General features: G+C 41.5%; 1 protein-coding gene across 6 annotated transcripts in view; it reads right to left on the bottom strand.

The window, feature by feature from the left end:
- The window catches only part of TENM4 (teneurin transmembrane protein 4), a 600,317-nt gene that overhangs the window by 251,401 nt on the left and 323,790 nt on the right, over nucleotides 1-25,126 (bottom strand). Inside the window, exon 1 of one of the 6 annotated variants that reach the window (XM_069016312.1) lies at nucleotides 11,673-11,769. The exons of the other annotated variants lie outside the window; for them this stretch is intronic. The gene's annotated coding sequence lies outside the window, so the exon portion shown is untranslated. Of the gene's footprint in view, nucleotides 1-11,672; nucleotides 11,770-25,126 lie in introns of those variants that run through there. 6 annotated transcript variants of the gene reach the window in all.

Raw genomic sequence — 25,126 nt, 5'->3', positions numbered from 1 at the left:
TCATCCGATCATACCACTTCTGTGCTGTGCTTCTTCCATTACCACCTAATGTATCAAAAGCATCGATTTTACACTTGCCAGCTTTCCTGCCGGAGCACTCCAAGGTCCTGCAGCACTTTATTACACCCCATGCCCACTCCCAGAGCTGTCATGCTAATGAGCCATGTGTCGCTACTTTAATTTTTCTGAAGCAGGTCACAAAGCTCAATTCTCCCCTCATGTGGGAGAACCTAGAGTCCAATTCCTGAGCCGTCATGGCTGGCTGATTTTGGATAGTGCATACGATGACACAGGCTCTCATCTTACTGGCCTGGCCATCACAACACCCCTTCCCTCCCAAATGCTGAAAGAAATATGGACACTTACGGTTTCACAATGCTTTTTCCTATTTGCAGCACATTGGTACTTACCAAACACCTAATATCCTGAGGTGTCCAAAATGCTGAAATTATAACCTGCTTAACCTCAATAATTCTGAGAAGCCAGTTTTTATCTCTACAATAGGGGTCTTATTTAGACTGAAAGAAAATGAAAGACACCATGATTAAGAGACTAAATTGGCAGGACACCTAGAAATACCCCAAAAACCTAGAGAAATTGAACACAACAGAAAAAGACTCAGATCCTCCAGAAAGGACCAATATATTTCACGACCTGCAGGTATGAATCCCCTCCAACTCCAGGTATTTTATGATTTCTATAAATTTACTGCCTTGCCAGGACATCGTCAGTTACAAAAAGTAAGAAAGACAAGAAGTTAAAGCAGCAATTTTTAGGTTACCCTGAAAGGCACCTCAAACACACTTGCTATATTTTATAGGGTTAATTTCTGAGTAATGCTGATGTCCTAAAATGTGAAAGAATAGGAACAATTAGGAGGTAATTAGTGAGGGTCAGTCCAGCTTTCTTATTTTGACCACTCTTACTAATAAGGCTACTTGGTGTTTTGAGATCCTTGATGAGCAAAAGGGGCAGATTTGGGTCTCAGTAGCTTTGATTGTTTTAGAATTTTAAATGCCATGTGAGCTGGGGAGAAATGCCATCAACCATCATTCAGTTAGCAATTGTCTTCCAAATGCACTTGTGTTTTAGTGGTAGAAAGCAGTAGATTAAGGTATGAGGTCTCTGCCATTTGGCAGAGATTTTCTGGCATCACCATCCCTGGAAGTGTTTAGAAGGTACCTGCATGTGGTACCTGGGGACATGGTTTAGTGGAGAACATGATGGTTCTGGGTTAATGGTTGGACTCAGTGACCTTAGAGTCTTTTCCAGCCTTAATGATTCTCTGATACTATGACATAACATGGAGTCACTGGTCTTCTGGCCCACCATTGTAATCTTCAGTGGCTGCGTATTTTCATGCTGCTTTGACATGTCAGTATTAGCTGACCTCTTGTAAACAGAAATAACATACACTACATCTGAATTTTATCAGCTTATTATGATTTGAACCATTTTGTCTTTTTGCTACACTTTCCCTGCTTTATATGGAAAAGGCCCAAACTACCAGGCTGCCACTAACAGACCTAACTATTACACGGAAAGAGAAAAAACATCTATTAAATCCTCCCTGTTAAAAGTGAGAGCAGACTGTGAAGATGTGTTACAAAAAGGCTGCCTAAACTTTGCAGCATCATCATCCCTTACCTCCAGAGACAGAGCATGTGTTAAAAGCCAGCAGTAAGGCCCTGAGACACTGTGGATTTATCAGCTGAATGGACAGGGAACAACAGCATTTTTCATTTTCAATCTGAAATGAAGAATCTGAAAATCTCCAAAGCTTCTAAGGAGCAAACAATGATGATTATCCCCCATTTTATTAATTTAAGAGTCAAGCACCAGCATCATTTAGGTCACTTGGCCAAGGTCACCAACTGTCACCAGTCACCAGCTTTTTGACTGGTGCTGATTCCCATTGAATGGTGCTGACTCCAAATTGACTCCCATTTTCAGGCACTACTTACTACAAAATACTGAACTTGTAGTGGTAGATTTTGAGCTAATGCTAATCATGCATTTAAAGCACTATACCAGCTAGTCCATCTCATTTGGGGGCTTTTTTCTCAATTCACATGGCAGGACTTAAAAACATGTTTCTACTGATTATCCACAAAACTTTTAACCTTTCAAATTCTGGTGTTTTCCAAACTGCCATCAAAAAGTATTTTTACGTGGGGTGTGCACACTGGGGCTTGTAGTCCTTAAGGGCTTAACCCAATTGACTCTTACAGAACTGTGACAGTCTTTCATATAAAGCTCTTCATATCAAAGGTTTCTTCTGTGCCATAACTGCTCGTCACATCAGCTTTACTGCCAAGCATGGGCACTAAGGGCTTGGTCCTGCTGTTAAGACACATGGTTAAGGACTGCCTTTCCTTGAACAAATACCCTACTGCTTTGCACCCAGGTGCACATGGGAAGCAACTTCAAAGGATACACCATGGTTCATACACACAGAGCAAGAAGCTGCATGATACTCTCATGTCATATTTCAAATATCGTTTTTCAGAAAAATCACACTGGATCCACAGAAAACACTTTCCTCCGAATTACTGCCTCAAACCTTTTTTTACCTGATCCTTTCCCTTCTACTCAGAACCTCAAAAGCTTCCACCCAAATTACCCAAAGCTATCATTGCTTTAGCTGAAGAACTTGTTGGGGTCACATGATGGTTTGAAAGCTGTGGTTGAGATTAATAGTGTGTTACAATAAACACAGTGAATAATGCAAAGCACAGAAACGATGGAGAAGGAAGTGGGGGGATACATCGTCTGACGCTATGCAGTTATTGGATGTTTAGTTTGAAAGAACACACAGGTCAGAGTGAGACTTCTGGCATCTTCTCCCTTACAAATTAATCACCTGTTCACAGTGACCAGCAAATTTCAGCTTATAAATAAAGTTCAAAGCCCCCAGTTCCTCATTTAAAAATGGAGACATATGGCTTGCAAACAGCTAATGGAACAAGCCTTCCCAAAGTTTGAGCTCATTCCCAACTGAGAGATCCATTTCACAGTAATAACACAACACAGCCATGAGTACATGAGCTTCAGACTTCCTTCCTGTATTTTATAATACCTTGCACTTCCACAGCAGCTTTTATCTGGTGAATGGAAAAAGTTGTGATGAACATCAGCTATGACTTTTCAAAGCGTAGAAGGCACTGCAGAACTGAGAACATACACAGACCCTCAGCCATACAAGCCTCAGCTCAGAGACAATACATATCCAGAAACAAAAAGTTTAATGTTGCGCACCCACAAATCTCAAAAGATTTAGAAAAAAGATTAGCTTACTCTCTGAAACCTGATGTCTGCAAGTTTGGGGGCACAGGTCCCTTTTTGTCTGCTTGTTTACCATAGCATAAACCATGGCTAGCTCCAGTAATATCATACAGATAAGGAAACAGTTCAGAGGGATACCGAATCCTAAGGCTTGCTGTACCGCTCACTTGGAACTGAAAAAACTGAGGTTTAAGTTTTGTATCTGAGAAGCCTGTGGCAGAAACCAGAAGGCTGAATTCCTAGCACTCACTCCAATCTCTGGACAGCTCTGCCTTCAATGTTTTGTTCTTCTAAAGCTGCCCAGAAAGCATTTTTTCCAAACAGAATCTACTGCTTTGGGGGCTTTGTTTCATGTTAGTCACAAATCTCTCAGTATAACCTGAGGTAGAGCAAAACACTGGCAGTCCTGCAGTGAAAAAGCATCTAATGGGCCATAAATTAATGTTTCATTTCCTTTAATAGTGTAATGATTAATTCCTTCTTCAGAGCAAGATTTTGTTGTACATTTGATAGTTACACTATAAAGAAAGAAACAGGGGTTTTTAACATCCAAAAGGATCAAAGCCAGAATGCTGCTATTTTTGTTTGTGCTCTTGTAGCTTGACTCTTCAAACAGTTTTTTCTCCCCGATTTTGTAAAAAGGTAAAAAAAAATCCATCTCAGATGAGACCTTGCACAGCTTGTCAAGTTTCAACCCACAGTGAATTTTTTCTGCAGATATAAACCTCTGAAAGTAGGGGTTTCTAATAGAAATGCTGACATAACCTTAACTATACCAGCGCCGCTGTAATGCTCAGGTTACCAGGAATATTTCTGCTGCCAATTCCGTTTAACAAGTCTGAATGCATATAATTTGTTCCAGTTGTCTTTTCTCGGAGTGGGGCTCCTTTGTGCACACTTTCCAATGTGGCTTGCATTAAAAGAAAGAAAAAAACCTCCTACTCCTATGTAAATTCATATACACACTGATACGGTTTTATCACAGCTAAAAAGCTATAAATCTGCTTTAACTGATTCAGTGTGTTCCCTGGCCTGGAAAGGTGACTTGTTTCATTGCTGCCCTTCACTGAATGTGACAATCATAACTTTGCTTCATTCTTTCTAAGATATTTACTCCTTGCAAAAAAACCTTGCAAAAGCCCCCGACCTGCCTCTCTGTGTATTCATATTATCCTCTCCTGACCAAATGTCCCTCTGTTTGAGCCAAAAGGATTTGAGCTGGGTCAGGATTTGACCCTGGCTATGCTAGGAATCTAATCCAAATGCCTCCCACCGATACCAGCGATAAGAATCTAGTCCTATAGCAAATGATTTGCTTCTCACCTTTGGCTCATCCTGAAGCCAAACAACTGCCAGGTTAAACAAATATTCTCAGGATGCAAAGTGAATTCATGAGGCAAGAGCTTAAGGGACAGCAAGGTAAGTGGGCACTTCTAGAGCCTCATGTCCTGTGAAAGCTCTGCAGCTCACACACTGAAATCTCTCTGATCTTTCCTCCTAGAAGGAAGAGTGAAATAGGAGGAACAAAACCTCAACAGGACGGCTCCACTGCTCAGTGAATAAGAACAGGAATAATTCATGATCTGATCCTCCTCACAGCCACCAGTTTACAGCTTCTTACTTGATCTTCAGGGTCTAAGAGGCAATGGCTGATGCTTGGAAACCCAAAACCTGAACCTTGTTGTCATCTTTACATCAGAGATAAATTCAGACGAATGATGTGAGGACAAATTTGCAAATACATCAGTGAATTTTTGGAAGTTTCAGCGAGTTCCAGTAGATGTCAGCTGTGAAAATCAAGCCAAAATGGCCATATCCCCCCTAACTTCTCAGGCTTCTGTGGACCCACAGTCAGACACAGCTCTATCCACAACGAGCAGAAAAAGAGAAATCTCCTCAGGATGACTCAAACCCTGGTGGCTTGAAATGTCTCTATCTAAATTGAAAGCTTATGGTTAATACATTTCTTGTTTAGTTCACTGGCTAAAATTAAGAGAGAAATTTAGGTTACAGTTTCTCAGGCTGAATTCTAAGCACATTCCCAAATTAGAGGCTAAATCCATTGAAAAATTATGTGAAAGTGGTTTTCAAAATGCTTTTTTCAAAGCACCTCACCTAATCATCACTACTGTTCTAAAAAAATATTCTTCTACTAAGGAATATTTTTAAAAGTATTGCTAAACTAAATATCTTTTAAACCTTCCCTCTCCTTAGGATGTTTTTTAGTAAATTTCTGTAGTGTGGGGGAGAGAGGAGGAGGGGGGATGATGTTAAAAAAATTTTAATAGGAAATGCAGTAACAGAAAGAATATTTTAAACTTTTTAAAAGACACTTGGAAATTGATTTGCTGTATCTTCCAATTCCTGTTTCCCTTTTGTGATTATGAATTACCATTATGAGTAACACTGACTGCTAATGGACTCTGCAAATCTCTGATAAAGGATGCAGAGATTAATTGCTATTCTTACTTAACACACTTGCTTGAGTAGTAAAAAAGAAGCAATAGAAAGCACTGGGCAAAGACAAAACACAGCAAGAGAACAGACCCTCTGTTCACAAGCTTTTTTGGGAAGAAAAATGAAAGCCTTCCATAAAAGAAAATTGAAATTTATTGGAATTTATTGTTAGTTTCAGATGAGAAAATATCAGTTACTCAGATTACACTATCAAAGGTTCCTTTGCTCTCCTCAGTTGGATTCCTGAAAATTCTCCACTTCTAAGACGCCTTACATGATACTATTCCTTCCTCAAAATCCTTTCATATTCAGTGCCTTTTGTCCTCCCTGCTGCAGTTTGATCTCTCTGTACTTTCCATCGTGGTGCTGTAAACACCTAACCCCGTGCTTGAGCAGGACTCCTACAGGACAACTCCTGTGTCTGAATTTAGACCTGTGGATCGGAGGAGAGCTGCCTGATGCAAAGAGGGCTGATGCTACCTACGTTCAGCCTTTCAGCTGGTCACACCAGGCTGCTGAATGAGTCTGAAACAGCACTTGCTGCGTGGCAGACTCTGCAGCACCAACCACATCAAGGATACAAAAGAAATAAGCACTGAGCACGCAGAGACATTAAAAACTTTGAGCAGAAAGTGCCCTGTGTTTCTAGATGACTTCCTTCTAGATCCTGAGGAGATCCAGCCATAGCACCAGCAGCGGCAGATAATCTGGTCAGTTACTCACTGTAAATTGCCAGAAATGCACCATTTATATAGAATTAAACTATTTGACAAAAACCAGATAAGGTTATAGGAGTCCTCAGCAGCCTTTTCATGAAGGATTTTTCTTCACAAATTTGGGCCAAATCATTGAATAAAAAACTGGAAAGCTCTTACTGAACGATCGGAAGGGGAGGTAAATTACAAACAGTGATTGTCTTTAACAGCTCAAGGCTGCTTTTTAAAGGTTTAAAAAAAAAAAGAAAACAGAAAATAGGTCACAAATCAGGAGGTCTAGATCGGTCCAATTTAGTTAGAAAGGAAAATGAAGACCTTAGGGGAACTTACTGCTTCAAATTGTCCAGTACTCCAAACAAGAAAAAGCGGTACAAGCAGTACAAGAATCTTGATTAACTCCGTGACCATGGATTTTGTTGGTCAAGCAGCTCATTCATGCAGATCCCACTATGTGGAAGCAGCATGGTGTGGCTGCTGGGGGCAAAATGATTCTGATGTGGTCTATTTTCCACTGAAATCATGGATCATAAAGAATCATACTCATCTCCCAGGATCTAACCTCAGAGTATTTATGTATGTAAATGGATTTTCCTCCTTGTCCACTGCCAGTGCAACCTGTGCCAAGGTAAGGGCTGCATCCTCCATGTTTTACACAACTTTTAACCCTCCTCTTAGAATTCAAAGTGTAATAACACTGCGAATCATGCCTGCCTTCCCCCTCTCCCTCTCTCTCCAGCAGTAATGTCACATTGGGTGACTGGCAATATGACCCTCCACTGCCGCTTCTTCTGTGAAAAATGCCCTTATTGATAGAAAAGGTGCAAACTGGTTGAGCAGTGGTGAACAACAAGTTTTTGTAACAGGGATGTATCTGAGGGAGAAAACAAGAAACTGGGGTACATATATTCAGAAGTGGGTGATATGACTCCAAAGTGTATTAGATCCTTCCTAAAGAGATTTTAGTAGATGTTACCTCCAGTGTCACCAAAGTAAAGTAATTTCTAGGACTAGAGAGTCAGTTTTAGATATTCTTACAATTTTCTGGTATTGCCTTACTTCTGTTAGAATTAAATGAAATCCATGCCGTGGTCTCAGAAATCGTGTTTGAGAATACTAAAATGATTCAGACCAGAGGGGATTTGGGATTTTGTGGCTCCCATGTGCAGAGGCTATTTCAAGTGACTACATATAGCCTTCCCGTCTGCCTGATACAATCAGCTTTGAGAAACACACCAGACCTCACAAAATGACAAAAGCACACTTCACATGGAATGCCTACTCACTGATGGAAGAGCTGGAAGAAGTCACATATTTTGGCTTTGACTATGAGGCAACACAGTCAGTGTTCTCAAAGGAATTTTGATGTCAGCTTTCCACAGATTTCATATACCTTTCCAAATCTGTTCTTTGTCAGTCTGACAACAGTCATTTCCCTACATCAGCCCTGTGTTGGGCAGAGATGTACCTGCTAATGTCCCCAGTGCCACGGCTGTGGATGTTGAGGGAAGTGGGCAGCAATAGTCAGCCTGATGTGCTCCTCCTGAACACCATTCCCTAAAGATGCTCAATTTTTTTTAATGCATTCCTCATGCCATTTACTGGTTCAGATGGAAGAGAGCTGACACTGACAAGCTAAGCACCCACATCTACAGCCCTCCTTGGCTAGTGCTCAACCTTTCCCAGCTGGCCAATATTCTCCCTACAGTCCCACTTGCTCACACTTCTTCTCCCATACCCTTGTCAGGGACCGCATGTTCTGATCCAGCACAGCAGCTGTTAGTTTCTTAAAACAACCAGATTAAAGACTGGATGCCTTCAGACAGTTCTGCTGCTCCCGAGTCCTATACATACATACCTACACACCAGTATACATAAGAAACCTGGAAAACTAATTAGTGTTTCTTAATGTCTACCAAGATACCCCAAGTCAGCCTACTTTTCAAATAGTGCTGAAATCCTCAATTCAGGAAATCTTAAGGTTTCTGAACAGAAACATCCTGAGATGTTTTAGAGAGACAGGGCTGTTTAGTCTGCAAAAGGGAAGGCATGTGACCTTTCGATGCTTAAAGGAGGATTATAAGGAAGATGGAGAGACTTCTTACAAGGGCTTGTACTGATACGACGAGGGGTAATGGTTTTTCACTAAAAGAGGAGAGATTTAAATTTCATACAAGGAAGGAATTACTTATGAGAGTGATGAAGTACTGAAACAGGTTCCCAGGAGAAGCGGTGGCTGCCCCATCCCTGGAAGTATTCAAGGCCAGGTTGGATGGGGCTCTGAGCAACCTTTTCTAGTGGAAGGTATCCCTGCCCATGGCTGGGGGTTGGAACAAGGTGATGATTAAGGTCCCTTCCAATCCAAAGCATTCCAGGATTCTATGAAATTCACACCTTAGTTACTTTGGGTAATTTTAGGTAAAGTAAAAAGCCTTCTGGACTTGACATACATAAAAAGAAAAATTAAAAGGTCCAAGTCTGAAAAGTCTCTTTTTCCTTACAATTATGTACCTGCTGATATTATAGATAAAATAAAAATTGGGGCTTTCAATGTTCTAAATTACTTAGAAATAAAGAAAATCAAGCAATGGCTTGTAATGCATCTAACACAAAACTAAAAGCCCTAAAAGATGCCCACATATTTGTATACATATTAGTTCGTTTCAGCCTGCATTTGAGAGTTTAGTTGGACATTTTTCTGGAACTGGAAAAATAATAGTACAGACAATATTACCTTTCTGGAATGAAAGGAACTTAGATAAAGAATAGCCTACCGTATCTTCAAAAAGTAGCATGTTTCTTAAGTTCCATGTGCATTATATTTGCAATTTACATGGGGATTTGTAACAGTGGTGCTGCTCCCTGGGTGTTACTTACTTTGGATGGGCTTCTCTAAGGCTGAGTTTACACAGCTGTGGTAGGAAAACCTAGCCACAATCAATTAAAAAGTGCAACACAAATCCTTTGGACAGCATTCTCAGGCTGTCCTGCTGTTGAGACAGCTACTATTCTCTGAGAATGAGTGCTCTAACTGTATTAAACTTAGTCCTAACCAAAATAAGCTTTTACTAATTTTCACCATTTAAGGAACATAAAGACCTGCCTTTGTCATTTAAAGTTTAAGCTGACTAAGCCTCATAGAAACAGAACGTTAAAGAACTAAAGCAATTAAATCCATTTACAGAGGTCAGAAGAGTCTCTGGGTTTTAGACATGATGGGCTTCTATGGTCTGTGCTTCTTATTCATGTGAACTTTCAGATTATGGGTTGATAGGTGGCAAAATAAGTCACCTTTGTTTTCCTCTTGGTAGCAGAGTGATGCTGAGCTGATCCTAGCAGGTCACCAGTGTCCTGGCATTACCTGTACTTCTGACTACTGAACAACTAGAATAAGCAGGCAAATGAGACCCCAGACGCCCTGCCTTTGTGTGGGACATATTTATTACCAACCTACTGAATCCTGCACACAAAGAAGGCCTCAGGGAATGGAGTATGCCTACAAACCAATGCAAAAAGCACTGAGGAAAAAAAAAAAGAGGCTAAATAAGCAGGCAGCTGAAAAGCCTGAAGTCTAACTCACCAGCACATTGATAATACAATAATGTGGTCAACCCACTGTGGACTCTGAACAATGCTTTTTTTTGTTTTTCAGCTAATTAGTAAAAGAAGAGACTAAGGTCTTTAATCTCACTCACTCTTTTTTCCCTATTTTTACCTGGAGGGTGTGCATGTATGTGTACATATGTATTTCCTAAATGAGCAAAGAGAAAGTACATACATATACATTAAGATGTGGAAAACATGAGGTGGAGTGTGAGTTTGGTTTTATTTCCAACAAGAGGATATCAACATTATTTCAGATTTCCATGTTTTATGACTGCAAGCAGCCAGATGTGTGTGTGTGTGTGTGTGTGTGTGTGTGTGTGTTATAGGGTGGGAGGGGAAGGGGGAAGCAGAACAGAGGATATGAATTTTAATCAGTTTCCTAAATGAATACAACACTGTATTTCCCCCTACTCTCCTTAGGATGACAATTCAGAGGAGATAACCTTCTCCTTTGAAAAACCTTGAAGGGAAAGTTTGTTCTTACCATAACAAATGCAACAAAAGAAGAGGGAAGCTGGGAAAGTGGGAGGGCGGACAAATTAAATGTCAAACTTTCTCTCCTTACTTGAAGATAACAGCATACTAGGAAACCTTCTTAGAAGCTTAACATAAATGCAGTTAAGCTGTTGCCAGCTGCAGTAAACCTCTCTCTCACCTTTCTTTCTCTCTTTCAAGATATCTTTGAATGCCTTCTCCTTCATCATACATCAGACCTGTGAGCAATTATCACTCAAGCCGGATGGCAGCAGCCTGAGTGGCCACTGCTATTCCACTGCTGTAATCTGCACTTTGTCAGGTTACACTACCCTTGATGAAATTTCACATTTCTTTGCCAATGAGCGTTACCTCCCCATTTATGACTCACTGTCTTTGCAGCAGAGAGCTGTGAATTTCATTCCTCTCCTTGTAATTTCCTTAAGCATCACGGACCATCCGGCGGTGCTGAGCACCCTCAGCAACCCATTGGGGAATCTCAAAGCATCCCAGGGAGTCTCAGAGCATCTCAGAGCAGTCATGATAGGATGTGGCTGTGCTGCTGTTCCTCAAATACTTACCCTGAGGGCATCTCTCAGAGCCTTGGAGGGAGACTGGACACAGACACCCTCCTCTGAGATGGTGCTGATGCCATTGTCACAACTATCAAAGGGACTCTGCGTTTTCGTCATTGCCCTTGGGTGACAGGTTCCTGACAGGCTCCGACCCCGCCAGCCCTCAGGCTGCACCTTGCCGCCCTCACATAGAAGGGGAAGGCACTTTGTCCAGTCTTTCAGCCGGGAGTTAATGAAATAAAAAAAGCCAAACCCCCCCCGAAATTCCACCGCCGCAAAAGGGAGCGGGCTCCAGCCTTCAACTCACGCCAAGTGTGTGAGCGCCGCCCGGGTACCACATGGGGTCCCGCACAGCAGCGCGCACCGCACCCAGCGCGGACCTGCCCGACGCTCCATCTTCCAACCTTTGCCGGGCGATTTTTAACTTTTTATATAAAACCCCCCAAACCAACCCAACGAGCACACCCGCTCCCCCAACCAACCTACATCCCCGCGCACAGCTGTCAAGAAGGGCAGAGAGAGAGAGAGACAGAGAGAAAGAGAGAGCGAGCGAGTCACTCACCGTTGGCGGCGACACAGAGGTTTCCAGAGCCACTTTGAACTAAGAATGACTGAGGGACAAACTCTTCCTCAGAGTCCGAGCCCGCGGCCGCCCGGGCCGCGCCGTCGCCCAGCGACCGCCCCGGGCCCTCATTGGCCGGCGGCGAGGGGAGAGGGGAGGGGGACTGCGAGCGGGGGGTGGAGGAGGCGGACGAACAGGGCAGGGGGGGACCTGCGGGCCACAGACACACACACACAGAGAAGGGAGGGGGGAAAAAACACAGAAAGAAATAAAATGAACAAAAAACCCACGGCAAAACACGGACAGAGAGACAATAAAAGTCGAGCCGGGGCACGAGGGAAGGCCGCCCCCCCGACCCCACCGCCTGCCCCTGCGGGGCAGCCCTGCCTGAGGGGCGGCCGACTGCACGTATCTGACCCCATCACCTGCTGCCCCTGGGGCTGTTGCTGTCCTTTAAAACTCCTACCCACCTCACATCCATCCTTTAAAACTCGCCTCCGTCAGTTTTTTTTGGTTGGGTTTTTTGTTTTGGTTTGGTTTTAAGATGTTGACATCGGCAAGAGCTCCTGGTGGGAGGTGCGCTTTGTGCCACATGGGCGCTCACTGTCAATGAATCGTACTTATTGATGCGGCCGCGCTGCGTCTTACTAAAGAGAAAGCTTTGCTCGACGTATTGTGAGGCGAATTATTTCAGATTCCATGTGAAAAGTGTAAAGTCCTTTTGGGGACTGGTTTAACAATTCCCTTCCCTCTAGTTTATAAAGCAAACAGCGCAAGACCTCCACCATGGAGGCAAGAGGTAGAGGTCTGTATGTGGGGCAGAAGCACCTCAGCAAACCACCGCACTGATATAGGGCAGAAGCACAGCTCAGACCAGCGTCATTTCGTTGATTAAATGATAAAAAACATGTCAAATCGGGTTCTAAGATTATATTTTACATAGAGCTGTGCCTGACTGAGGAAGAGCTTCTACTAATGGCAAGGAAATTGAAATTAGGTACGTGTAGGTTAAGTAGATTCAATTGGAAAACCACACTGTAAGCAGTTAATGGTTATCAGGGTCTTATTCCAATCAGATTTTTAAACAAAACCGGGAAGTCAGAAGCCTCAGACTGGTGAAAAAACTATCAGGCAAATGTGGAGGTCAGATATGTGCAGTACATCAATAAAAACAGGGGGAATATGAACACAGACATATAATACAGGACAATGCATTTAAACATGAGCTTTTCCCCTTGCTACATTTGATCTGAAAGTCATAATGATTAATCTCCCACATTTTCCCAAAAACTGAAATTTTATCATGCAAAATCCATCAAAATAAAAGAACAGTCAACACAAGAAAACCAGCAAACTTAAAAAATCATCTGTTTCTAAAAAAACACATTTTGAACATAGCATAGCTCACAACATAGGTGTACAATATTTCTTACTAAACACAACATGAACACTTAGAAAAGGACACATACCCAAAACAATAAAGTGGGTTTAACATTTAAATCCCCCCAAGCTGGTTCTGCTATGTTTCCTTCCACCTTGGTCATCAGTTTTTCTCATCGTAAACTCTTGGATGTCACCTCCTTGGCATATGCCAGTCATATAAATTGCTGATTATAATCAGAGAAGAAATTGTGGCATCAGAAGCAAACCCTGGGATCCAAGGAGAATACAGGACTGTACCTGTGCTCAGAGACACTTGTCACCTGAAGGAGAAAAGCCAGTGTTGGCTGAGAGCCTACACTCCCTCGTGTGAGCAGCAGCCTGTGCAGCACGTAGAGCGAGAGCCGAAACTGGGAGAGCCCTGTGTGTTTTGTTATGATCAGCAGTGGAGTTGTCTGGGTCTCCTTCTTTCTGACAACCGTCCAGACAGAGAAGTTCCTCCTTTAGGAATGCAGCTTATAAGGAATCTGCAGCTCACTTCACACACCCTGACCCTTTTTATGATGCCAAGGCTGTAACCTTCCCATTGTGCTAACTACTGGTAGGAGCTGGAGAGAGACAGGAAGAAAAAGGAGCATGTGCAAGTGGATGAGCATTGCTTTCCTTGTCACAGTCCCTGACATGAAAACAGATTCAACTCTAATTCTGATCTGCTTTTGGAGAAGCAAAGTCTACTCTGCATCATCTTCTTTGTGGCAATAGAGATTTGATGAGCCCTGACATGTAACAAAGTTTAAATCAGGACTTTGATTTGCTATGCTTTTATTACAGAACAGGGTGACATGTATTTCTAATCCCATGTAGTCAGATGCTGAATTCTAGTGTGATGATGACTGAAATGGAAAAGAAGTGTTAAGTCAATGTCTTCCTATAGACCCCTAAAGTTTTCCAGTGTACTTTGAAAGGAGAAGACACATTTTTCCAGCCATTGAGAAAGACAATCTAGATTAAAAAATTATTTCAAGCCTTTCATTCATTTACACAAACACCAGTGAAAATGCATAAAAAGGAGCTTAATGGTGTGACTAGCCGAAAACCAAAAAATGTATGGTAAATTACAGCAGAGCCCCAAAGCTCTTCCTGTGTTTTGCTCTGACAGCACGCTTGGCATAACTATACATGAATTCTGTAGTCTGGACATAAAGAGCAGGAGCAGAACGAGCTGAATTTGGAATTGTAACCCCAAAAGCAAAATGTCAGTGCTTTTGTCAGTTCACATCAGAAAGCTTCTGCCATTTCCACATGGTTGCAAGTTGTTGGGGGTTTTTTTGGTAGGAGCTTTCCCCGTCTCCCAGTATTGCAGTTTTGGCAAGGATAAAAGAAAAAAGTGTAAATAAAAATATAACCAAAACCTTTTTAATGGCAACTGTGGATTTTAATCAACTCCACCATTGCAGGGCGCACATGAGAAGATCCCGTGGGCTTTCATGGTCATTATGTGCACTTCCAGCAGTGCATGAGCTGACCTTTACAAGGGAAGACTCCCTAGGAATTGTGCATATTAACCATGTTACTGAGGGCTGTGCTGCTATGAAGGGCACCGGCACATACCGCCATGCTCCCTGGAAAATTGCCTTTTGGGCAGGAATGACAGGGTGGATTCAACAGGAGATTTTGCCAGCTGCTGGATTGAAGGTGTGCACTAGGCAGCTCTGCTGACAACTTCCAATTAAAATGCATGGCAAGCAAAGCAATACCTTCCTTTTTAACAAGTCAACAAGGCTGTAAGGCAACTGTGTGTTAAACTGTGCATCCTTTAAGAGAATTGCCTCCTTTTTTTCTTGCTTGGACAGAAAACCAAGAATTAAATCTGACCTTTTCACAAAAATTAAACTAAGAGAGAGACGAAAGCTACAAGTTTGTTTCCTTCTCAGACAAGTATCTCATTGAATTTACTGCAACTGCAGGTCCAAGTAAAACAAGCAGGATTTGGCCTGTAAACTTTCATTCCAGCTGCCAGAGCAAAATTTCTAATTGATTAGAGCAAAATGAATTTGCAGCAATACTGGGTTGCCATGGAACCTGAGCAAGTAAGGCAATTTACTTTGCAGTATGTGCTGTTTCTCCTTCAAAAATACAAAACAGAAGGACCAGATAACACATTCATTATGCACACTCTTGCAATTTGGAACTTAAAGAAAAACAAAACTGATTCCAAGTATGGGCCCCTTGGCATCAATTTGTAACAATCTTATATATCCACTTGCAGTGAACAGTCAAAATTATGTTCTTTGGACTTGAGGCAGGAATAATAGTCGTTGAATGTCTCTGTATGAATGATGTGATACTTGCACATATTCAGAGGAAAACAGAACAGAACTTTCTATTTTATCTATGTGCCAGTATTTCAGATTAAAATTTAAAAAAAAAGAATCAGGGGAAGATATGTTGCAGTCTCTGGTAGATTTATGAAAGTACTTAGGAAACACAAACTTTGGAAATAAGTTAGTTCAAAGAATCTGTTTCTCAGCTTAACCAGTATTCAGGCAACTGCTTTATATTTAGGGAAGAGACAAGCAGAGTAGACCCTAAATAGTTAGGGGAAAGTAAGACAAACAATAAACACGCCTTCATTTTATGCTGCACATTTGGCTGTAATATTTCAGAATTACTTTATCTCTCACAGGATTTGGCATTCAGAGATCAAGAGCTGATTTAAAACGGGTGTATTCATGCTAGTGTGAATAGAAGGGCTGCCAGAAATACAGAACATTCACAGAGATACTTCTAAAGAAGGTCAGTAAATTGTTTCATGGACTATATTCACTGGATTATACTCATATGTTTATAATTTGTCCCAAAAGAGGTGAAAAAGAGTGGATATATACAAAGGCTGACTTCTCACAGAGCTGAAATGACAAGGCAACAGGATTTAATAGTGTTCAATATACCCAGAATGGTATTATCTGTTATCAATAAATAAGTAGTATCAGCTTTTTTCACCTAGTAACTTCTTCTATCAAGCTTCATCCAAGAACCTTTAAGGGCTTTACAAGCATTGGGTATGTAAACTTTGAAATACTGTTATCAGATCTGTTGGGATCTGTTATCAGATTGGCAGATACAATGGTCAGAGGGCTGGAACACTTCTGCTGTGAAGACAGGCAGAGAGAGTTGGAGTTGTTAAGCAGGGAGAAAAGAAGACTCTGGGGAGATCTTCCAGCAGCCTTCCAGTGCTTAAAGGAAATTTGTAAAAAACAGGGAGAGCGACTTTTTACACAGGCCTATCACATAGTGATAGGACAAGAGGGAAGACTCTTAAACTAAAAGAGGAGAGATTTAGATTAGATGCTAGGAAGAAATTTTTCCCTGTGAGAGTGGTGAGGCACTGGCACAGGCTGTCCAGAGAAGCTCCGAATGCTCCATCCTCAGAAGTGTTTGAGGCCAGGCTGGACAGAGGGTTGAGCAACCTGTTCTACTGGAAGGTGTCTCTGCCCAGGGCAGGGGGTGTGGAACTCGATGATCTCTCACGTCCCTTATAGCCCAAACCATTCTGGGGAGCAGACTTATGCTTCTGACAGATAAGGAAACTGAGGCATAGAGATGTGTAATAATTTGATTCAAAATTCTGTCATTTCCTGTACCTGCACATCATATCTCTAGCCACTGAAACAGTCTAAAGGGCTGTTTGTCACACTCAAAATAGTTTAAACTAGCAGAATTCTCACCATAAAGGAACAACAGGCGTGGCCAGAAGTACTGTGATTGCAATTACCTCAGTACAACAATTGCAGTAGTTCTTTGCATTAAGTCCTATCACTGACAATGCCTTTGTACCACCTTAAAATAGGAAAGTCTCTAACCAAGGTTAGAACTGGTGCACCAATGATGTTAAGCACCACTGCAAACAAAAGACATCATGGTACAGCTCTGGCCTTTAAAACGAGGCTTTGCTTTGTGGGTTCACAGGAAGGCTGTGTAAATGATAGCAGAGTGTATTCTGTAGTGTGCTGGCTGGGTTTATTATCCTGTCAAAGGAAAGAGAGTGTAAACAGATTAACTTCTTTTTATGTCTTCCCCTCACTTTACACAGGAGTTTTGAGTGACTTGTACAGACGCTGACATGAAATCTTATTGATCAATATTAATTTGTAGCTAATCTTGTGCTGGAGAAAAACATGACCTGCCTAAATAACCCTTAGGTACCTCTGTCTGATAGCAGAAATAAATTAATAATTAAGTCTAAAACTCAGGCAGTTTCATCTCATAGCATATCTGATTGATTAAAACCCCACAAGCATGAAGCAGTCCTGCAGGGCTGAGATCCTGTGTGAGAGCTATCCTATGCAAAGTGGCGAGCAGGGTGGGCACCAGGATATCCCTGGATTGCTGACACATGGGATGAAGTGGAAAGGATGGCGCCCTGCTTGCACAGCAGTGCTCGGTCCCCTGCAGAATATAAAAGGCAGTGATTTGCTCCACTGGTATTCAGGGCATCAGAAATCCTGCTGGATTGAGGAGGGGAGTGGGAGAATATCTGCCAGTTTGCTTTTCAAGGTGAAGGGGAGTGTATATGAAGCCCTGATTATCACATTCTAGAAGTCTGGTTTAGCATCCAGGAGCCTCACTCCTTCAGAGATGGAGAAAGAAAGAATTTTCCTAAGGGACAAACAGCATTCATGCCTTTTCTCATGGCAGCATATCACGCCTTTCCAGTGGACAGCATAATACACCTCTGGAAAAAAAGCCAGCTGAACTATCTGTCTGGCAAAATGTGTCAGTGAATCATAGGAATAAGGAATTGTTGTGCAGATTTATTGCTGCTCTTTAACAATAGGTGGTCACAACATTCTTAGTTCAACAGGCAATATATATCTTGCGTTTAGAATTGATTAAAAAAGCAGTCTTGGAAAAGCAGTCTTAGTTATTTATATTTCCTGAATTTCCACCTGCACTTATGTTTATTTTACTTAATTTAATTCTGTGTATTTGATTTATAGATTTAAAGCCAGAGGGGAAAATTAATGAAACAAAGGGGACAAATGAATATCATCTTAACAAGAAAAACCTGGGCAGCTGCCATGTCACTAAAATTAAGAAATGAGTAGCTGTGCCTAGAAAATGGGAAATAATCACATGCTCTGTATGAAGACTGGCATACTGGGGGAAAAAGGGCCATGTGAGGTTAAAAAGAAATGAATAAATTCACCTGGGCTGAAGTGGAGTATGAAGAACACATGTTACATGGACTTCACCTGCCTTGTGGGTGATTTGTGCTACTCTTCCAAACTGTGCTTTTTCCCTCCACTATGCTGTGAAGATAGGCAATGATTTTCTTTAGCCATTTACCAGGACAGTGCATTTTCTATTGAGGAAGTCAAAAAGTCACTGTCAGCAGGGGCTTAGAGACATTCTTGTTTGTACAGAGCAGGCCTTGGGTAGACCCTCCTCTGGGTGGCAAACCTCTAGATTGGCAGCAGCTCTGTGAGGAATGAAACACTGGGATGCATAAAAGCATCACAGCTGTTACCTGTTACCTGCCTCTGTCCCAGCACAGATCATGGAGCAAGTGTTTGGGTCTTATGCAATTATTCCTCAAATGAAGCAGAAGGTAGAAAGGGACAAGAAACAATGCAGACCTCAGGTCTCCTTTCCCCAGCTCCTGAGGTTACTAACCTGACCCAAAACAGCAGAAAACAATTATCCATTGAGCAAGATGGAGAGGAGCAGGGAGAAAATTGTTCCCTTCCGAAGTGCAGTCCCTCCAGGGCTTGGGGTGCTCTGGAGCAGCACAGCAGCACTTATAATTTTTTGCCAACAGAAGAAAATAATACGGCAGATTTTCAGAAAATTACACGGGCAATTGCCCGAGCCGGATACTCAGCTTGCTCATTTGTAGGCACAACAGTAGAAACAGATTGTGTAAGTTAGCTACACGATTTTCTACAACATCCGTCTCCAAGGCTTAAATTGTGCTGCTATTTAAAAGCACAAACAGGTAATGTAATTTCCAAGTATGTGGGAGATTTCTTGTATCTTTTTCAAAATCAAAGAAGTAAGGATCAAGAAAGAAAGACTTTATTCTGATAGAGACGGTATAAACAATCCTAATCACCACAGAATATTTATATCATGCCTTGTGAAATATTTATGCAAGTAATCCACATCATCTAAAGTTTTAAGGCAAATTCGAGCCCCTAATTATGGTTCAGCATTACAAAAGCTTCTGCAGCTTTACTCAAACCCAACTTGTAAAAGAATCATGTAATCAGTAGGCAGTCTGATGAGCTGCCCGTGAAGTGGCCTCTCTCAGTCTGACACTAATGCTCTATCTGATCCAAACACCCAATATAAAGTATGAAGTTCTCTGCAAATGATTACATGCAAATCTCCTAAAAGGTCCATTTTCCTGTATTTGATCACCAAACTGTAGGCTTTATAGAAATGGCTTTCTCTAAGCTTAGTGCTAACAAAATGGTTTACACTAGCCGTGCAGAACTCTTCCTGATAGGTTTGGTCAAGGCAAAGAACTTGTTCATGCTCCTGTTACCCCAGCAGGAAAGAGTTATTATACATGGGCCACTGCAAGGCTTTTTCACCTGCCCCAGCAAATAAAATTTACACAAATGTCTTGCAGGGTGGTTGGCAGTAATTTTCTAAAATTAACTTTAAAGTAATACCAGAGGAGACAAAATTATGAAGGGCTAGAAACCAACCAAAATCACATGATGTTAGAGCCCACCTACTAGGCAGCAAAACAAATTCATCCTGCAGCCGAAGCACCAAAAAAGCCCCAGGTTCAGCTCATGATCACTGATACACTCTGTGGCTGTCCTGGCCACTGGGGATGGGTTCTAACACACATATGTAAAACAGTACATGATGAAGAAAACTATGCTGTTAAGGAAGAAACTGTGTATGTCCACCTGTTTACAAGACAATCAAATAAGGATCTCTTGAAAGAAGGGAAGGTTGCAGTTGTTAAGAGAAATCCAGGACTTGCTTGGGGAAACAGAAGGATAAAGTGACATTGTGCACCATAGTCACCATAGTGTCTCCTTAAATACAACCTTTATCTTCCAGAGGCCACTTTTTCTGTCTCCAGTTTGAGTTGGAATGCCTCATTTCACTGACTATACAGGGAGCTTTGGTGATCCTTACTTGTGCTTAAGTGAAAGTCTCATGAACCCGGGGCTTAATGTCTAGAATATGCCTGAAGGTAAGGCAATCTCACTGAGATGCTTTTGGCAGTGACAGTTTGGGTTGCTCCATAATAGAAATCCATAATAGACCCATCTTATGTGCAGACTTGCCACTTCCCTTCCAAGGTCATAGACAAAGGTTCTGTAGAGTAGCAATGGAATTGGAGATTGAACACACAGGCAGCTGGAGATAAAAGTTTCAGTGAAGGAGAACTCTGATGCAAGGATATTTTATGCTTCTCTTGGGAAAAAACATAGTCTGCCCAAGTAAGTACAGTCCAAAGAAAACATATAGCTGTCGGTCTTGGGAGTCTGGAAAAGGGGTAATAAAGGTAAAATGCAGTGAGACCCCTACCTGTCTATGAATAAGTGTTCTGGGAAGGACATTTGGGGCGACAGGAATGTTGCCTGAATAAAGAGATTGTATCTGTTTTGATTACTGTTAAGATTACTGTTGACTTTGGATTTTTGCACTGCAGAAAACGAATTAACTTGCTCAGCCTCTTACACTTACTGGGGCAATTTCTGCCCAATCCCAATCTTTATACCCATGAGGATTGGATGCCTGCATCCTTAAAATTGTATGGGAGCTGTTTTCCAGTCATTGTTAATTCTTGCATTCTAGCCAAGCTCCCTTATTTTTGGAGGACTTTTTTTTTGCAGTGCATGATTTCAAAGAAAGCAAACAGGCTCCCTGCAACATCTAAGAGTCACGATTCAGAACATCATTTTCTTTCTTCCGCTGAGAAAGAGATCAAGGCAATTTGTGCTAAAAGACTCTTCTTAGATCAACTTTTAAAGGGATCTGGTTAAGAAGAAAGGTTATTTTCCATCACACTGTCTGTGAGCTAGCCCTGGGGCTCTGGACTTGAAGACAGTGGAAAGTGTGAGGCTACTGCAGAAGGGGAAGCAGGATGACTGCTCCAGAATGATGCTGAGACTTGGTCCATGTGCTTCAGACACCGGCAGTGGAGCATGCTGTGCTCATGGGGTTGCACCCCTGCTAACACTTGTGCTCAGTGCTGTGCTGCCATGGGCAGCCTGCAGCACCTCCATGGCTGGATGTCTGTACCCAGGTTGACAGTGGATGTAATTCCTTTCTGGCTTACTCTGAGAGTAACTCCCCACTCTGTAACCTGGGGAAGAACTCTTCAGACCTGTCTGATCTGATCCTTATGTGTCAGACTCTCATTTGGCATCCATCTCATGCTCCCCCAGGAATGCATTTGAAGATTGCATATACCCTGTGTCTAGCACAGCTCATTAAAAAACAGACCTATCCTGCATCTTCCAGCAATTTCAATCACTTTTGTCTATTTATTCTGCAGGCTTTTCAAGACTTGGACTCCTTCTCTTTGTGTGCATGTGAAGCATGCAAAACTGCAGGACTTTGATCTTGTGTTTGACCATTGGGTGTTCTTGCAATGCAAGCTGTAAGAGTAGAGTAGTTTGTGCTCAAGTAGCTGTAATTACTGTAGAAGAGAGCAGTTCACAATGTTCTGTAGGCAGAGAGAGGCTGAGAGTGTCCCTTCACTACAATCTGCAGATAGTACAAGTGCTGCGTTTCCAGGGAGGTCCAAGTGGAGATCACACACTTACTGAGAAAGCTGCTAGGAAGATGTGCACCCCTCACTGCTCTATTTCAAAACTTCACCTTATAAACTTGCACTTCAGCTTTGTTTTCCCAGAAAACTTTCTGAATTTTTGCTGAGGCAAATATATCTGTATCTGAGGCTATGCATCTGTAGGGGATGCTCTTCTCTCCTGGGAAAGATTGCCATTTTATGGTATTGCCCAAGAAGGTAGTGCAGGAATATGACAATATTGAGACAGGAAAAAATGGTGTTCGACCAGAAGTTGTGATTTGCTTTACATTTGCTTCAGTCATAGAACAACTTAGAAACTAAACACTAACAGCCACCCACAAGAAGAAAAGAAATGGATCAAGAAAAATTTTCAGATTATTGAGTGACATTTCAAGTCCCAAAATATGGAAACAATCCTTTTTCCTCCAAAATAATTTATGTATTTCAGCAGACAACAAAACTACTTGCAATGCAATAGCAAAACTTCAGAAAGTTTGAGACACCATTGACGTTACTGTTATTTTTTCTCCAAAGCAGTGATTAATACCTTTAAAGCTGCAATTTAAATACCTCAGTCATTGCTTTACTGACTTTTGCCCTATAAGAAACTTTACTTTGACTTTTGTTCAGTTCCCTGCTCAGTGAAAAAGATGAAATTTTTCAAGTGACTATAAAAAGATTGGACCTAAATGACGGGTCTTCTGGATAGAGGGAAGGTAATGATAATTCAAAACACATTGCAGACACATCAGAATTATTTAAAAATTCCAGTACTTCGGAGAAGAGTGGCTATAAGCAGTAAAGCTAAATACAGAGAAAAGAATACCTGGTCTCATTCACTGAATGGTCTATCTCTCATTTCTCCCAACCTCTGTCTGTTTTTCAGAGTGATAGTTAAAGGAATTGATAGTTTAGGAATTAATTCATATTCAAGAAAAAAGCTCTTTTAAAAAGATGAGGGCAGTATTAGAAAATAATTCAAAGCTTGAAAATAAGGCACCTGAACCCACATGAAAATGTGCTGCTGGTTTTGCCAGAGGAGAACACACTTCTGGTCTGCCTTGCTTACTTATCCCTTCCCCATCACTGGCTAATTGCAGCCATGCAGTGCTCCCATAAAACAGTTAATTACACCCAATGGTATAGGGGGAAAACTCTTTCTGATACTGCATAGTAACCAAAGCTAGGCAAGGAAGCAAGATGGCTAAGACACCTTATTTTTCCCTGACTGTCGAAACAGTATGTGCTATGTGTATTCCAAGTCAATGGTAGTTATTTTCCTTAGTCTATTTGCCCCAAAACCAATGTGTAACAGGTAGCTTTGCATGCTAGTGATGAAATATTCACTGCTTTTCCAAGTGTAATGGTTTTAATCATGGTAAAATGCTAATGGGAGAAGAAAATCCTTATGTTCTGGGTGACAAACAGCTCTTATTGGTTATTTTGTCCATCTCTGAGGTAGTTATTTCACTCATTATAGAATAGAATCCCTGCTATAACAAGTCTAACTTTAAATTCCCGATCAATTAGTCTGGCCAGCCTGATCTAGACTTTTGGAGGTCCAACAATGCCCACTCAGATATGCTTCTATTATACTGCACTGAACACTCCTCAGTAGGCTGGTGAGCAGACTACGTAACATCACGGTCCCTTTTATCTCTAATTTTGATGATTACCTGCCTGACCTCTTTGGCAGGCTTGACCTTCTGTACACTATTCAATAGTTTATACAGCTATTTTCTTTCTTATGATTCTTTTTGAACTAAAGACCCTGATCTGCAAGCAGCGTGCAGACCCAGCTGCCTTTCATCAGTCCACATGTGTGTCAGCCAAATGCCTACGAGTGGAGAAGCTCTGACTAAACAGGGCTTGAGGCACTTCTGCAGAAATTACAGCAGTTCCACTACCCTTTATGAGCCACTCTGGCCTCAGTTTTGTCCTAATTTTTACCTTTTGGCTATCTGTGCATGCATTCATATGAGTTATGTTTTGCCCATATTCTTTTAAATTTTGGATGCACAGGAAAGAGGCTCTTTTTTCTGTTGGACAATTTTTCAAGTGGTGCTTTTCATTTACAAAAAGACAACACAAGAACAAACATTAAAAAAAAAACCCCAACCTTGAGAATTCTACAAGTAGAAAAAGCTTTTCAAAATGTATGACTTTTTGATTCTATATACGATCAGTTGCCTTGCGTTCATAAAGTGTAAAAACCAAAGGAGACAGCAAAATGAGTGTAAATGATTCTGGGGAGATTCCCGAAGTCCTGGATGGTCAGTAAACTTGATCACTTCTAGGGGCTGCCCAGTTTATAGGCTTTTGTGCTCACTAAGTGTCTTGCAACTTAACCAGCTGGTTCCCTGACTTTTAACATTAAAAAGAGTGTTATTGGAGACATAAACCTGTCTATTGCACAACCTTGCTGAGATAAAGAGCCCCGTTACATTCTCAAAAGGCCAAAAAGTAACTAATACCTCTCAAACTGAGTGGAGCCTAGAATCAAGGCTTCCCACTTCTTGGGGAAAGGTTCCAATTCCTAAATTATTTTAGAAGAGATCAGTGTTATCATCACACATCATCAGAAGATGGCCTGAAAGACTGGCACTCAAGTGTTTCCTATTAGTTGCACTGGAAGACTTAAAGAAATTAATGTAGGAAAACATATAGGAGACACTCAAACTTCCTGTGCCCTCTCCGGGTGGGAAGGGATTCCATATCACAGGTTAATTACAACTTCCTCTGCTTATCTTTGAGGCCATCTACCTTCTTCCACTTCTACTTCCACACATGAAAAGCAAAATTTGTATGGCTTTGAGCGTATAGACTGGATTTCTCCCAAACTGTTTGGGACCAGACTTCCCAAATTTCACTAGGTTTCTTGGACTCCTAAGTTGTGTGTGATTAAGTATGCGTAAAAGCCACAATTTGCAGACCTTAGTCCATAGAGGAAAGAACAAAAATTCACCTTTCCTTTCTTAAACTGAAATGTTGAAGTCATCAAGTGAGAGGCCCTGACAGAGCATATCAGGGTTTTTTGTTATTTTGGAGTGGAGGTTTTTTCAAAGATGCAGAGAACCCTGAGATCATGGTGAAGACAGTAAGTGGATTTTGGTGTGTTTGTTTCTCTAATCAAACAAAGGTATGCCTAAGAGGCAGTGCTTGAAATTGTTAACAGACATAATCATAAACGGAGATTATTTCTAAATATATCTTAAACTATCAAGAGTTACCTGCACACAGACTTTGTACAGAAAGGATGAGTTGTATTTTCAGTGTTCTTGGCTGA

Source organism: Aphelocoma coerulescens, chromosome 1, assembly GCF_041296385.1.
Source record: "Aphelocoma coerulescens isolate FSJ_1873_10779 chromosome 1, UR_Acoe_1.0, whole genome shotgun sequence".
In the NCBI taxonomy this organism is placed as follows: domain Eukaryota; kingdom Metazoa; phylum Chordata; class Aves; order Passeriformes; family Corvidae; genus Aphelocoma; species Aphelocoma coerulescens.
The sequence above is the reverse complement of the archived record's forward strand: the minus strand, read 5'-3'. Positions and strand labels throughout refer to the sequence as shown.